Source organism: Dufourea novaeangliae, unplaced genomic scaffold (genome assembly GCF_001272555.1).
Source record: "Dufourea novaeangliae isolate 0120121106 unplaced genomic scaffold, ASM127255v1 scaffold101, whole genome shotgun sequence".
In the NCBI taxonomy this organism is placed as follows: Eukaryota; Metazoa; Arthropoda; class Insecta; order Hymenoptera; family Halictidae; genus Dufourea; species Dufourea novaeangliae.
In genome coordinates, this window is record NW_015373989.1 from 1,733,128 (window position 1) to 1,749,491 (window position 16,364).

Sequence of the window (16,364 nt, forward strand, 5' to 3'; positions counted from 1 at the left end):
ATTTATTTCAGTACCTGAAATAAATTTTTCCAAGTAGAAGGCCCTTCCCCTGCGACGCTTTTTCCCCTACAGGAAGTCGAGTTTGCTCGTGGGTGTACAACGTAAGCTGCTTCGACCGTTTGAAAGACAGTTGCAACGTATTTCTGGCGCGTGTTGTACGCAGAATTGGGGACAATTTCATTCGAATAATACATAGTGCAAAACTGCAGTATCTAAGGGCATTATTCTGAGCTTTAAACAGTTAAATAGATTAAATAATTGTTTGCCAAATCGTCGTTCTAGGTCTTAATTGTTCTAAACTGAGAAAACTGAGTTTGAACCTTACGAAGTTTAATATTATAGAAGCAGGAAAGTAGTGAAATAATCAAACACACTATAATATCATCTACTGCATAGCTACTTATCACAATATTTAGCACAATTTTATCTCATTATCAAAATAAATTTTGAATTGTTGTTAATATTTGGAGGTACAACCATTAAGAGAAAAAAAAACTTTCAAAGTTTCGAAGTTAGGACTTAAAAGAATATTTGTTGTTTACTGGGTTGAATTTTCTTTATAGTAACTAAACTTAATATAACTAAATTTTGTTGAAAAATGGAGGTAGAACAATTAAGAACTCAGGCGACGAAACGTCGACTCATGCAAGAATCATTTTATTATAAAAACTGGAATTTCCACATTTAAACGATTAAAAATAACGAAGTACTTTTTTTATTTTCTATTCATTATTCAAGACTCTTTAGATAATGAATTCGCCCATCTCTGGTTGTACGATATGCTAAAAATCTGTCGATTTGTCTTTGCAACTGTGTCTGTACGGTTTGTCGTACAAATTTGAAGTACGATAAATCGCATCGTCTGTGGGTCGTTAAACGCGTCACGGCGGTTCCGGTTTCTTTTCGAGCGTCAGGCATACATATGTGTCGAAAACATATGCGTCAGGACCCACGTACACGTAAACGCGCGCGTCAGTAGCATTGAGGATACAGTTGTCGTCGCCTGTCCGGTCGACTGTTTCGGGCAACACGTGTCCTGGCGTCGATGTGAACGGAACGGATGTAAAAATACATTTTCTTTGAAGTGCACGGAAGTATGAAAGGAAACGGGCAAAGGCGTGAATAAGACGCTCAGCCACCCACCCCGCCGTTACGACCGACACGTTTAAAATAAAACGCGCGACACAACGTTGCAGATCCGTGATCTAGAACAATTGGTCTTGTAACGAGAATACGGTCGGTTTCGAAAATACTCGGCCACCTCATGGAGCCTGAGGAATTCCACTGATTCACTTCGATCGGGTTGTTGATCGTGGAGTGGTAAACTGTTTGTTTAGCAGGACGATAAATCATTGGTTATTTTGATGGCTTTTTTTTCGTTTATTTATCTAAAAATTTTACACACAAGCCGCCAATTTTTAAAGTACACCGTTAACTTAAAGTAAAATATTATTGTGGAAACATGTATTTGTCAGAAGAGTTTTCGAAGAATCAACTCGAAAGCTAACACTAGAATCTACCGACAATAAACTCATATCTATTTCGATCGGTTGATAAACATGACGAACTTTTGAAAATTTACAAATTTATAAATTAACTAATTTCTTCATTTCGATATCGTAATGAAAGTTGCAGAAGATCTGGGAAAATGTATTGTTATAACATTTTAATCGTCGTTACAAGAATGTACTGACAAGTTATTTTGACTTGTTTGGTAGTTTTAGTGTTAATAAATATGAATATTTCTCAGAGTTCATGTCTCTACAATTTTTGAAACGGTCGTGTGATTCAAACTGTTAGAAAGTTTCAGTAACGTTTACTTCTTTGACGTGTAATTTCACGCGATCGAATTGTTATGTATTTTTCGGCTCGATCGTATTTAAAGGGATCTCGAAAAGGTGCATCGGCATCGGCGCCTTTCGTAACACACCGATACGGTTCCGTAATTCTTACCGTGCTTACATAACAGCACGTGTAACAAGTGAATTTATTTTTCTCCGCAGTACGATGGTCCGTCTCCATCGATTCGAGATTTAACAAGCTTGTTTACTCGTCCGGCGAACAATGACGTAAAACAAGAGAATCGTCCGTTCTGTAGCTCGATAAAAGCGATTCGTCTAATTTCGCGCTACTGATGATTGATAATTCTGCTAAGTGGACGCGTGAGAACAGTAATTCGACGTTCCATCGACACTCCCTTTAAATTGAACGGTACGTGGATATTACATACTACATCTACTAAAAAGTGTCTAATTAAGAAATGGTACTAAATGGTACTATCGTATAATTTCTTAATTAGATACTTGGATATGCAACCGTAAAAAAGCTGATATTACGTGTGAGAAAAAGTTGTAAGTTGTCTTCAGTATTTAAAAAATCCACTTTCTACATTTGTCGCGCAGACCTGCGGAAGTGTCTGTGCAGTACCGACTGTTTCTACTTGGAATAAATACCGATGCTTGTACAGTACTCAATACTCATACGCATTCCATCGATCCTTATTACTTTCCATCTTATCAATTCACATCAAATAATCTTGGATAACAAATAATAACATATCCCTGTCAATATTTAACGACAGGAGTAGAAGAGATTCGTAACAAAACCCCAGGATAACTAAATGAAATTCAGTTGTGAACCAATTTGACGAATCATCAAAATCTTTGCATTTTTTCTTTACTTTTATATATACATCTAACCCCTTCTCATATGTACACTATGAATTACATTCAGTCTTGTATTTTAATAAATGTCGACGGTTAAACGGTTTTAGAATAATTTATTACAGTGATAAATTGTCCGGTGAAAATGATAATATTCCCGCGCCAGGAAAACATCGGCATATTGTCTGATCGGGCCGCTCAGACGGGCAAAATTGAAGTACCGGTTCTAAGAAAAGCGGACATGGAGAGAGAGAGAGAGAGAGAGAGAGAGAGAGAGAGAGAGAGACCGGTCTACTCCCGAGGCCAGTCTAGGTTACAAAGTTAGTCGACCATTATTTTTGGTCGAGTTGCTCTGTCACGATGTGTATTTCGACCGGGCTGCCAGATACAGCCAGACAACCGACGCGTCCCGATTAAAATGCATGGTATGCGGAAAAAGCTTTAACGACTGGTGGCTGACTTTATAATTGATTACGTGTTTAGTGGCCCGGCGATCGAAATTATCGACGTCTCGATTTAAGAGGTGTTAAACCTTACCTGGATATTTTTATGCCCGAACCGTATAGACGTCGTCAACCGTAACGGTTCTCTTCATCGCGGTTCAATTTTATACCGATTTCGTACGTTATCTCGCTTAAGCAAACTGGCTGAATATAGAAAAATTTTGATGGATTACGACGGGTGTCTCGTTTAACGAAGAGTTTGAGACTCTATTGGTACTCCGTTTTATCTGTAGAGTCTAGGTTGTATAAATTTATGATAGGATAGAAGCATAAAAGGCTTCAATAAAATTTTGATTACGGTATTTCAATATGGTAGACGTCTTAATGAAGAGATTCAATCTCCGTTCGGTAATCTGTGTTTTCCTTGACTCGAGCTTCGATGTATGATTATTAAAACTTTAGTAATGGCACTCTATAACATTATTATTAGATAAATAAGTAATCTTCCAACAATCTGATGAATCTGTCTATATCGCCTACAATAAACTAACATAGTTTGCTCATCGTTTCAATAATAATCACATTACCCGAAGTCGAAAGAATTCGTTCAGCAGCTTCGCGAGCCCAACAAAATTCCAAGAGTATACTCCAGGCGCGGAATTTACGATTTATAATTCTTTGATCTAATTTTCGCGCGTGTAGTAATTACGTGCGAAAGAATATCCCGAAGACGGTGTACCGTCGTATCGTTACACTGTGTTCCGTAATATAGCGGTAATGGCGGAACAAGATCGGCCTCCGAACTCATCTCAATTCCCTGGCGCTCTGAAATCCTCGGGGAGTGCCTTATGGAACCATTACCGTGTACCTAATTAATTTTACCGCGTTCGTCGGTGGTTACCTGTACCTAGCGATGGGCGTTTGAATCTCAGTTTCGAAAGGACTCGAAGTTTTTCAATACCGTCAAAACTTTGACCGTAAAAAGTTTCGATAAGTTTTGAATCTTGATTGGTCTTGAGTTTTTGAAGATTCGATAGGTCCTGAAAGTCTTAATAATTTTAATAGGTCTTGAAAACAACGAGTATTCAGTATCTTAGAGAAGCATTTTGAATACTTTTGTCCAAGCAGTATCATGAAAAGTCGTTAAGTATCTATCAAAACTTTCACACCATCGAAAACTATGAAGATTTTCAAGACTTTTCAACTTCCATTTCGACTTACACCAATGCCAGAACCACCCATGGCGTAACTTCGGGGTATTACCGTATTGAACCAGCATCGAATCGCTTCGAAACCGTAAATTCAAACTCCCATCGCTACTTCCATCCCGGCTGATATTCAAGCGCGATGGCGGCAAGAGGAAGAACTCGATCCTGCCGCGTGTCTAATCCACGTATCGACGCGAAAAAACCTACAATACGTCGATCCGGCCAAATATCCCGCCGCGACTGATTGGACTGGACGTTTTGCCGATAACAATTCACGTCGTCCCCCGACCATCAGCATCCCACCTGCACGTGACGCGCTTACTCGTCGCGCGAGCCCGTTGACCTGGTTCTGTTTCCTACGCGCACAGAATAATGACTCGTGGCGGTCGTCTATCAGTCGAGAAGATAAAACATTTTTTTTTTTTCACGGTATACCCCCGTGGAAACACCATGGGCGAAACGCGACACGCCCCGCCGAGTGGAAAGTATTTTATCGAAGCGCCGCGCCACGCTCGCGATTGTATAACACATCGCTGAGGGCTCGAGTTTACCTATACGTCGCAGGCTCGAAGTGATTCTCGCTGTTCCGTGGCAGGGTGGCTTGTGATCTGAATGGCTGGAGCCAGTCAAGCATCGTGCCATCGGAGTGAGGCAGAAATTGTTTGATACGGGAACCGCGAATAATAATGTTGTGGATAGTGAATCGGACGAATAGCGAGATCGTGTACACCGGCGAGGAAACTCGGCTTCCATTAGGGCAGTGATGGCGACGCGAGGGCAGGAAACGTAGACATATTTGCATATTGGGATACCTTGACCCTTCCCGTACATTTCAATCTAAACTAGCGTATCACTCGTATAGATTAATAATCATTTAAGTTTCTTTTTATTCCAAAAAGATAGAGGCAACCTGATCGTGTGTCCGGCATGCGAAAAGGGTGCCTTTATATTATGTAGTATTATGTATAAGTAGTATTTAAAGCAATTGTTATTAAATTTATACAAATACCATTGTAAATTGTATATTCTCTTACGATTTTTCCAGAAAAACAGTCAAACCATACACATACGTTATTCATCTCCACTAATGAACTGCAATCTTACCGCTTGTAGGAAGACGGTTTATGGCTGGAACGGTAAGAATCACCTGTACTAAATCAACCTGGTGCACTTCGAATGATTCATGCCGCTTCTTCCGTAACCCTTCAAGTTAAAATCGGCATGAATCACTACGTAGGCCGGATACTTCCTCGAACCGACGATGCAACCGACGAATTTATCGCATCGATTGGACGTGTGTCAACGGTTCAAAATCCAGGAAAAAAAAACCAGATTGTACTCGTTACCACGGGATCAATTTATAATGTTTCGATCGATCCGTTATTTCACGGCGAAGTTATCAAACGTGGATTCGTAGGAGGTCGTGATATTGGTAACCGTTACAAGGTGCTGACACGCACTGGAAAACAGATAATCGTGTACCTATGTAAATTGGATTTTGGTACGTGGCAACCGAGATACCTAATCCGGCAATGCCAGCGGAATCACACGTAGGATTATCCAAAGTAATTCAATTAGGAGTGGTAGACAATTTCACCGCAAGGACACGCTACTTCCTCCCACCGCGCATCGAAATTCGCTAAATAAGATTTTCGACGAAGCTTGGGAAGCTACGTGGAAAGTACAGATCCGATCAAAACTGTGGAACTGACTGAACTTCTAATCTATCCTTTAACAACACTGTATGTAATTAACGACAACTAAACTATCCGCAATCTGTCTTTGTTTACACTGATTATAACAAATAATCGTTCGATGACGTCAATCTATTAGCACACCAGCTGTATCATTTTTACGTGATTGTGTATTAATTATCGTGACGTAGTTGCTCGTTAAACTAGTCAAAAGTTTCATCAACCCTATTTTCTAAAGCACAAAAGAAACCGATGATCTATAAATCTTCACAGACCAGGGTCTTCTTCCTTCGTCATTCCTGAGACCTAGTCAACAAAACCCTTCGATCGATGATACGTACATGAAAACGACGTCGAATCTTTCATTCGAATCGGGCAGAGCAAAAAAGACTCACGATTCCTTTTTCCTGCTTTGATGTCCGCCGTTAAAAGAAGCCCAGGATGCTCTAGCTCGGTGGCCCAGTTTAAACGAGACGGGGATCCGAGTTCCTGGTACGACGCGGGGCAAATTGTTTTCTAGATCTCTCGATTAGCCCGAAATCGAATAGAGAGCGCGCGGGAGAAAAATTTCATTAGCCTGTGTAATTTCACCGGGGGAAAAGACAATTTTCCCTGGGATGGAACTCGCTCACATTACGAAAAGCTCGTCGACGACCGCTCTATTGTGAAATCCGCCCCTTTCCATGAATTTCATCCACACGGATATCTCGATACGCTCGAAATTCCAACAACTTGCACCAGTATATTACCTCTGGTAATAAATAAACGAAATGAACGATTGCATGGCCGTTTCTTTGTACGTAGAGTACTGGACAAATGTTTTCGGACAAAAACCATTTCCTGTATTATTTGAATTAAGGATACTACTAACGTTACATTAAATAATCAACGCCTGTCTGTGTAATAATTGTTTCCTTAGGTCGACCACACTTGATATATTTTCTAAATGTCCTCGAACAAATTGTGTATTTTGTGGAATATACCATTTATTTGGGGATGTCCACGCATCGAGGAACTATAAATAATGACGCACCATTTGAGCCATAAATGATATTCTGTTTGAAAATTTTTGGTGAATCATTACGTCGTACCATCCAATATAATGTTCTCGAGAAATGTTTGTTTCAGATTACAATTTGCACTTGCAAATGAAACGTCCGAATACTTTTGTCTAGCTAAACACAGATAAAAGTTATTTCATATTTTGTGATACGTAAGGTATCACACTTGCGTCGGATTAAGAGTAAACACTCCGGAGGGCAGAACATCGGTAACATTACCATAACAACAAATACAACGAAAGATGTTTTTGCCTGAATTCATTTGTCCGGTACTGTATAATGCGCCGGGAATAGAAATCAATTAAATTCAATTTTACGCGAACTGCGACTCGTGAGACCACAGCCTGGTAAATAACAACGCTTTTTTTTTCCGCGGATTCGTCATTTTATCGTCGATTCCGTATCGCGACCGCGATAACGACTGCAATGTTACGCGCACGCGGCGGCTCAGTCGGTGCCAAACACGAATAATCGTTTATACCGGAAACAAAAGCGAATAAACCGTGCGTATGTACATATGTATATCGGTCGCCGTCCGTGGAAACGTTGAATATTATGTATATATCCGTGTATCGGGCGGTTTATGTAAACGCAATATTACACCCCCTCCCCCCCTCCTTCAGTCTGGTGGATTATCGACGATGACATTTTTAGTAACGCCGATCGTCGATTTTTACGACCGTTCGACCGTTTTATCGTCATCCTGCGAGGATGAAACCGGAACGTTTAACATAGTGGCTGCGCGTGTAAAACGATGCGTATGGTATACGAAGGTGGTTTTAAACTTGAAATTCGCTGTTTTACAGATGTATCCGGGGCCGAAAATGGGAATGATGCAGCTGACAGGAATGGTACGTGCTAATAATGATATGATTGTTCAATCTGGATGATATGGAGATTAACGGATATTGGGAATTAAGCGATAACAATATTCGGAATATAATTTTACTTCGAAACTGATTGCGAAATATTTTCGCGATGGGATTTTAGTACAGCTCAGTTAGACTATGTGTGTTTCTGGATCTATTTAAGCAATATGTATAAAGCAAATGTAAAATTCATTATTCTTAACCCTTTCGTTCCCATTGTTGCCATATGGCTACGTATTGTAAATAACGAAATAAAATTATAGCGTTATGTGTGTACTTTTTCATATCTGTGAATACATAATAGTTTCTTCTGGTCTTATGTAGATAACATGGTACAAAATGAATGTGCATTTAAAAGCTTATCGGCAAAATAAGGCATTAGTGGTTCTTTGTCTCTTTCATTTAACAGAACTTAAGTGTTGAGCAGTGTTACTAATACAATGGAAACTTACAGAACTCTAATTTCTTTCAAATACTTCAAGAGGCTTTATTCCTCAAGGGTACGAAAAATTGGAGTTTATTATAATAACATTATGATGGGAATTATGACATGTAACTGTGATAAGAGTAAAAAAGTTTCCAAATGGTAACGTATGAAAAATGGCATTACACGGTTCAAGATATTAAAATATTCTTGTGAACCATTTATATGTAATATACTCAAGAATACAACAAAATACTTCTTTGATAATTTTTAAATAATTTAGGAACGAAATGGCTAATTCTGCTACGTGGTTACCACTTTACACACTTTTTCTTAAATTGACCTTAATCTCGTTTCTTCAGATGTCCTTGGCTTCGCGAAATGTGCAAGGAAATTATTACTGATACATTATTTGGAACGTATAATTGAACTGAGGACCATAGCAGGGCTAAAACAGCGTATGCACAGCCAAAAATGCTGTCCAAATCATCAGAAATGTACTAAGGGAGCCAGACATCCTGTTAGTGGACTGCAGTGAAACGTGATCCAACGATCAAAAATTGGAACGCAGCGATGCATCCTTCATAACAACGGTAATGGGGATGAAGAAGTGTTACGTTTGCCTATTGTACGGAATCGTGCATTGATGCTTACCAGGCCAACATCTTTAAATGAACTCGTACGCCAACCATCTAGCTCCTCCCACCTCAGACACTCTTTATACAGGACGTTAATAAAAATGTGGAACATTTTTACAGGGTGAATTTTACATGCCAAACTTAAGACAAAGTTACGTTCGAGGCTGCATTTCCGAGTTATTAATTGTTAAATTAATAACTAAGAGGCGGATTATTCTACTTAAGAGTTCTCCAACTGTTTCTTGAGTCGGTTTCATTCATGTCATTTTATTTCATTCATTGAATTTAACTAGGTCATCGATCGAGCTTGTATACCAGCTGGGAATCGACTGTTTGAAGAGTGTAAACTTTGTAAACTATCGCGCCAGACGTGTTTCACCTGTCTTTCCACACTTAATAATTTAGAAACGAAGCCTCAAATGCAATTTCGTCATTTTTCAGTTTCTTTGTTGTAGAATCCATCATGTAAAAGTATTCCACATTTTTATTAACAACTTGTATACACGGTGGACCACGAAATTTGATCAGCTTAAATTATTCTACTGTCAGCTGTCCGATCGAACATTTTTTTGCATGCTTATCCAGTGCAGACGTCATAAATAGAACTAAGCAGCCGTTTCTCAAACCTCCAACGCGAGTCTATTACAGCTGATGGACACAGTTTCGAAGATCATTTTACTGAAAGTAAATGATCCTTTCTTACTGTTTCTTTGGTTTAGAACAAAAAAATTATTTCATACGATGCTTGCCAAATTCGTCTCAGTGTGCGCCAAAATGTGGACGTAAAAAAGTATAGGTTTATATATAAAACAATAAACCTTGAAAACTCCAGAAAAAAAGGGTCGATAAGAAAATACGTACAATCATCTTAAAGCTCTCCTTAACACTAGAACTACCAACGATAAACGCATATCTTTTTCAATCGATCGATAAATATGGCAAACTTTTGAAAATTTACTAATTTATAAATTAACTAATTTCTTTAATGTCATGTCGTAATACAAGTTACAAAAGATCTGAGAAAATGTATTATTATAACATTTTAATCGTTGTTGTAAGAATGTATTAACCAGTCATTTTGACTGGCTTGGTAGTCCTAGTGTTAACCACATTTTCCTAGCAAGAAAATTATCAATCAAACAGCTAGCAGTAGTATACTTTGTTTATCGCTCCTGCCCATACACATTCCACAACGTCAAAGTTAAAAAAAAATAAACGAAGGAAGTTTAAAAAAGAGTGATCGTTGCTCAATGGTATTTCGCTAAAACGGTGTTTCCCAACTGCATGAAAGACATACAGAACGGGGCCTGACGTACGCAGGAGGATTCCGTGAAATCCACGATTCGCGAGGCGATAAGCAATTGGTAATGCGTAAGCGTAAACGCACAGGCAATACGGGTGCGTAACAGGTAGCCGCGCGTATACCGTTACCAGGAAAGATTCCTCGAGGCTTCGACACGCAGAAGAGGGCCGCGCGCGGAATCGTCTCTGGGACCGCGGCGGGGCCTGATCGAGTCGAGTGGTGTTCGTGCACGGCCCACGGATAATTAGGAGCGATTAGAATCGTTCCTAAAGGCGGGTTCGAATGTGAATGTGTGCACGCATGCATTCCACGATGTTCGAAGGCGAGAAAAAGGCGGAGGGAGAAAGAAGGACGATCGTAGAGCAGAGGCTCTGCAATCTGTGTCCGTCAGAGATGGGTAAAATCATTATCTAGATAAAAACTTTCGAATAACGAATAAACGATAAAAGAAAGTATTTCGTCATTTTTGATTGTTTAAACGTGGAAATTTCAATTTTTATAATAAAATAATACTTCTTCATGAATGAATCGACATTTGTCGAACAATTATTTAATCTCATTAACTGTTTAAAGCTGTGAACGATACCCTGAAATATTATGCTTTTCACTGTGTATTATTCGAATAAAATTCTGCCCAACTCTGGTATCCGTGAGAGACGATAGTGTATACACGGTGCCACGCCATTTTTAGTCGTCCCGCACTCTTTTCATGCGCCACCTCCTCTACCCCTCGTTCCTTCCGTCTCTTTGACCCCTTTCTCGGACGGACGGTAAACGAACGTGACGTAACAAGAGATTAACATTTCGGTGGTTCGTTAACCCACCAATCGAAATGTGTATAGAGGACCCCCCCCACCCCTCCCTCGTTTTCCGTTTCATTGACTCGAAGCTAAACGCCGACTGACCCGTTGTCGCGTCCGTCCGCGTGGATTTCTCTTTCGAATCCGCCTGGAGTTGTAAATTCCAGGCTCGACCGTCGTGGTACGCGTCCGGTTGCGAACTGTTGCCCGCCAAATTAATTTTAGGCAACTGTTTCAATTTCTTAGTGAGAAAAACGAATAATTGCTCGACCGTTGGAGCTGGCGAATCGTGATGCGAATGTTGTCGAATGATTGTTCGATTGCGAGTTAATGCGAATGAATTGAGTCCGTGTGACTCTAGTCGTAACGAGTATGTTTTGCGAACGAGTGTTTGCGAACGAGTGTTTTCTATTGAATGTTTTCGACTGAATGTATCTTTTCGACTGTATGTATCTTTTCGACTGTGTGTATCTTTTCGACTGTCTGTTCGAGTTTCGTGTGACGTCGCGCTTCCTCAAAGTTTGATGAAGGCGTGACCAAAACTCGCCTCCTTATTGGTGATGCCCTGAAGGGGAAGGCAAATTTCTCGGGTTTTTCACGCGACGCGGAGGTGGAATACCTCTCCTTCAGGGCGAAGCGGACGTCAGGAAAATATCGCGCACGTGGTCGCGGTGCGAGTTGACCGCGACGAATTTTCGAGTCTCTCAACGGTAGGGTTTTATGATTATATTGTCTGCGAGTCAGCGCGCCCCGGTAAGGCCCGGCGCGGATGGGTCCCAGGTTACCGAGCGCATGTGGCGGACTGCAGACCAAATGTTCGCTTCTTTTGTCTATTATTCTCTTTGTGTTAACGAAATTAAAATTGCAAAGGGTCGGTCTTGCAAAATATATAAATTGACTGAAAAAAAAGGAATAAAATAATAAAAAGTAACGGTATCGTCTGACTGTATAACCGTCGTTTCGGTCTACGACGGAACACCCGTTCTGGCCTTCCGTGCACTTCCGGTCAAGCTGTTCGATGGATGGTTTTGGGGGCAGTCGTTGGCTAATGAGGGGTTTAGGACGCCTGCGCAGGCGTGTTTCGGTACGTTGCTTTGGTAAACTGAGATATTATTCAAATGACTGTCAATAAGAATTTGAATACGATGAAACGAAGTGTTCAAAGTGTTTTCAAAGTATTCTAAATGTATACCCACTTTTGCGTGGATAGTTTTTTTGGTTAATCGTGTTCCAAGAATTAGCAACCGGTTTTGCCGTCTCACTGAATATTAATGCAATTACTTATCTACACAGAAAACCAAAAATGGAATATTTTATGACGCATTGAGAGTTGAAGGTGAGGATAAACTGTTTCGTATCGTTAGACCATTGGATGATCCAACCACTCCGATATTTTTTACAGTCTCTTCATCCAAGTGATCACGATATGAATTATTCTTCGTTTAATGTTCGTCTATTGAAATGTAAGAATATTAGTTTTTGTATGTCTTCTGATCCACTCGAGAGCGTTCCATTTGCATGAACATCAATATTAACTATTGAAAGTACGATTTTATAATACAAGCTACCCCGATGCGCATCTTATTCAAGCCTGTAGATTCTTTAGAAGTTCGCCAGAGATAAAACCTTCAGTTTTACGAGGCCGCGCATGAAACAGTCCCTTATTTCAATGACAATGAATTAGACTTGGAGATAAAGCCGGATAATTGTACCATACAAAAGGCATATTTCAACCGGAGCTCGGAAAAAAGCGATTGGGCATGCGTTTTTTCGATACACTGCTCTTACCCAGCAACTTTGTGCTGGTTTCCGTGCTCGGCCGTGGAAGAAATATGTTCACCAGCACCAGTGCAGGTGCTGCAGACACGTCCATTTACACCAGAACACTTTTGCCGCTGTTAAAAAAACAAACTTTCCGTGACCTAAATTATCATTAATATACAAGGTGTCAAATAATTGTCATAATTATATACATTATAACTTTTTTCATATAAATTCTCCTTTCTACAGAAAAGGTTTATTTGGTAAAAACAAATGAAATTATTAAGTTCAGTCATAAATAACTACTACTGTCCTCGTCTGAATATATGTCGGTCAAAGACGCCTAAACTTAGTAACTTGTTATTCAAATTATTTCGCGATACCTGTGGGGAACGTTACTTAGTATTCAACGCAATAAATAAATACATTTAGTAACTGGTGAAGCTATACGCATTGTCCAACGAAACGTCGGATGTTGAGATAGTTCGCTTGCCTATTTCTCTATCTCTAGCGTTTCAAGGTCGCATCAGGTTATGTACCCGCTAGAAGTAAATATGGCGGAAACGATGTTGCGGTAACGAACGGCAGAAGAATCTTTCCTTAAAACGTAACGGATGTAAATCGCGTTTAATAGCGTGCACGAAACTAGTGCGTTGAATCGAGCAGGGTAGATCGCGAATGTTTATAAACGAAACACGTATCGGTCGATGGTTAAAAGGCCTGTCAATGGCACGCGCGACGCCAACTAAAATTCGGGGACACTTTGCGCCGCTGTAATGACGACGAGGAAAGGAACGAAATGACCGAAAAGTCAGGGGGAAAACTGAACGAACGGTCGATTTATGTGCGCGAAATACCGCAAGGCTGTGTAGAAGCAAGGAAGATCGGTCAAAGCCGACAGAGCGAGAGAGACGGTGCGATTGGGAGTGGATGATACACAAAGAGGACAAGAGAAACGTCAGGAGCCATTTTTACAGAAGAGTCCACTAAAATGTACCGTTGAATAAAGGCCAGGACTTACCGGTTTCCTCGCTAGACAGACGAATCCAGCGAGCACCTGACTTGCCCTCCCGTCCGATGGACTGTCATTTGTGATAAAGTTTCATACGCGTGTATCCGTACACCGCGATGATTGATACACGCCACCCGAGACCGTTGCTCAGCCGATTCCTTTCCGCCCCGTAGGCTCCTTTCTTTCTGGGCGTACACACGTATCACCTGGCCCCTTGGTCCGTAGAAAGCCGATGCAGCCAACAAACAAAACTCTTCGTCGACGACGACGTTGAACCGCCGTTGATTACCACTCGCGCACGCACTCACGGCAATGGGATGTATGTTTACACGGCACCGCACTGTCTCTTTCTCGCACTCCGGTTCGTCGAACACGTTACTCTTCTCTCATCGAGACACCACGGATACGTACACCCTTCGTTACTGGATTGCTTCCTCCTTCACGAGCGTGTCTCCTCTCTTTTCGGTACCCCGCCCACCCGCAACCCCTCTGACCCCTTCGATCCAACCACCACGAAGAGAACAAGGTAGATTTCCCTTGCTTCTTCGTCGACGAAGTGCTCCGAACACTTCTAGCCTCTTCTCGTTCCTGCCCTGTTCCGTGTACCTCCTATCACGTTCTCTCTATCTCTCTCTATCTCACACAACTCTCTATCCCTGTCCACCTCTCGTTCCACCAGTGTTTTTCCTCTCTGTCGCACTCACTTCGTCTCTTCCCGTGGCTCGCCTCACACTGTCGCTGGCCCCGTCGTCTATCTTTCTCCTCGTTCCACAGACCCGAGCGGCCGTTCCGATTCTCGCCACGCACGCCTCGACCGACGACTCGCGACCGGTACTCGCACTCTCGCGGAATCGAATTTTCTTCGGGCGATTAGATAAAAACCGACGGACACCGCGAGCGTCGACGACAGACGCGCTCGCGACACCGTGACACGGAAAGCTGAGAAAACGTACTCAACGGACTCGAGCTGCGAGCAACCAGCGTCGCGTCTGTACCGTCACTGTGCCGCCATCTGGGACGGCGTGTTGGGTACAACCGGCGGGTCAGGCATTTGTTCACTCTACTCCACACGCCGAGACCCGTCAAGCGGAATGAGAACTCGCTCTTACGTCATGATACTTCGTGCTTGTAAAGAACAATACGGTAAAATTTGGCTGATTACAGTTATGTGTTCTTTTAATGAGGACAATCTGTTTGTTGAATACTTCTGAATCGATGTCGCATGTAATAACTATAAGTTGTACTTTGCTTTACATAATTAGATTTGAATTCTTAATTATGTAATGAAGCCAAAAGCACCCGTGGCGCCATCCACGGCCGAACATTGAAACCATTAGCCAACTAATGCCATTGCTTTCTCATGAAATGGCGCCACAATGTTATTTACACCCGCCTTTTATAAATTTAATGTAGAAAAGGAATACTGCAATTTCTCACACACATCTATCGTATGTCGTCGGAAATGAAAATTACGATGACAAATGGAAGCTTTACAAGTTACAGCAGAGGGAATTATTCGCGATTGATAAATTACACTATTTTATAAGTCTAAATATCCGGAAAATAATTGGCGCCGAATGTTAACGTATCTTAACGATTTATATCTCAAAAATTGCTCCCAATTTGCTCCTTCCGAATCTGAAATTGCTCCCCCAGCACCGTTAATAGTTAATGAGATATTCGCAAAAGAAAAAGTATCAATTTGTTGTTACCAAAATAGGTAGTAAATGACCTTTTTACACAAACATTATGGTATCAAAAAATTGCTCCTGATCTGTTTTATAATAATCAATAGTCAGATATCTCAATAACTTTGCTCGTGAGGGTACATCTCGCACACGGGGTCTCTGGCGCCTCCTACGGGGGTTCTATGACCCCACGCCTCCCCACACGGGGTCTCTGGCGCCACCTGCGGGGATTCTATGACACCACGATCTCACCACACGGGGACTCTGGCGCCCCCTGCGGGGGTTTTATGACCCCACGATCTCACCATCTCTGTGGGTGTGTGGTGCTGTGGGAGCCATTTCAGATTCGAAAGGAGCAAATGTAGAAAGGAATCTCCGGTTCGAATCCCGACGGACCTATTGGTTTTTTCTCGCGTACAAAAAAGTTATTGCGTTTAATATTGTTATTATGAATATGTATATGTATTATTATGTACATTTGAGTAAATTATTTTATTATTCTATTGTTATTACAACAGTTTAACAGTGACGACGAACGCATGTATATTTTCAAATATCGGACTAACAGTATATTTTTATTCTATATTATTACGTATAAGTGAGTAATACGTATCAACAACGCAATCGAAACACAGATTTTTATTACACCACAAACATCGCATAAAAGATATTTCGTTATATTGCCATTTGTAATAATTATGGATGTTGCGGGGAAATCAATATTATTGATATTATGGAACATATAACGAAATATCACTGTAACACTTAAAAAAGTTTTAAAGTTCCATTTATATCATTGT

At 41.0% G+C, this 16,364-nt stretch overlaps 1 protein-coding gene across 1 annotated transcript in view; it reads right to left on the minus strand.

The window, feature by feature from the left end:
- LOC107187648 (serine/threonine-protein kinase par-1) overlaps positions 1 to 14,279 on the minus strand; it is a 23,354-nt gene extending 9,075 nt beyond the window's left edge. Inside the window, exon 1 of the mRNA XM_015575790.1 lies at positions 13,886 to 14,279. The gene's annotated coding sequence lies outside the window, so the exon portion shown is untranslated. The remainder of the gene's footprint in view (positions 1 to 13,885) is intronic.
- Positions 14,280 to 16,364: the final 2,085 nt, after the last annotated feature.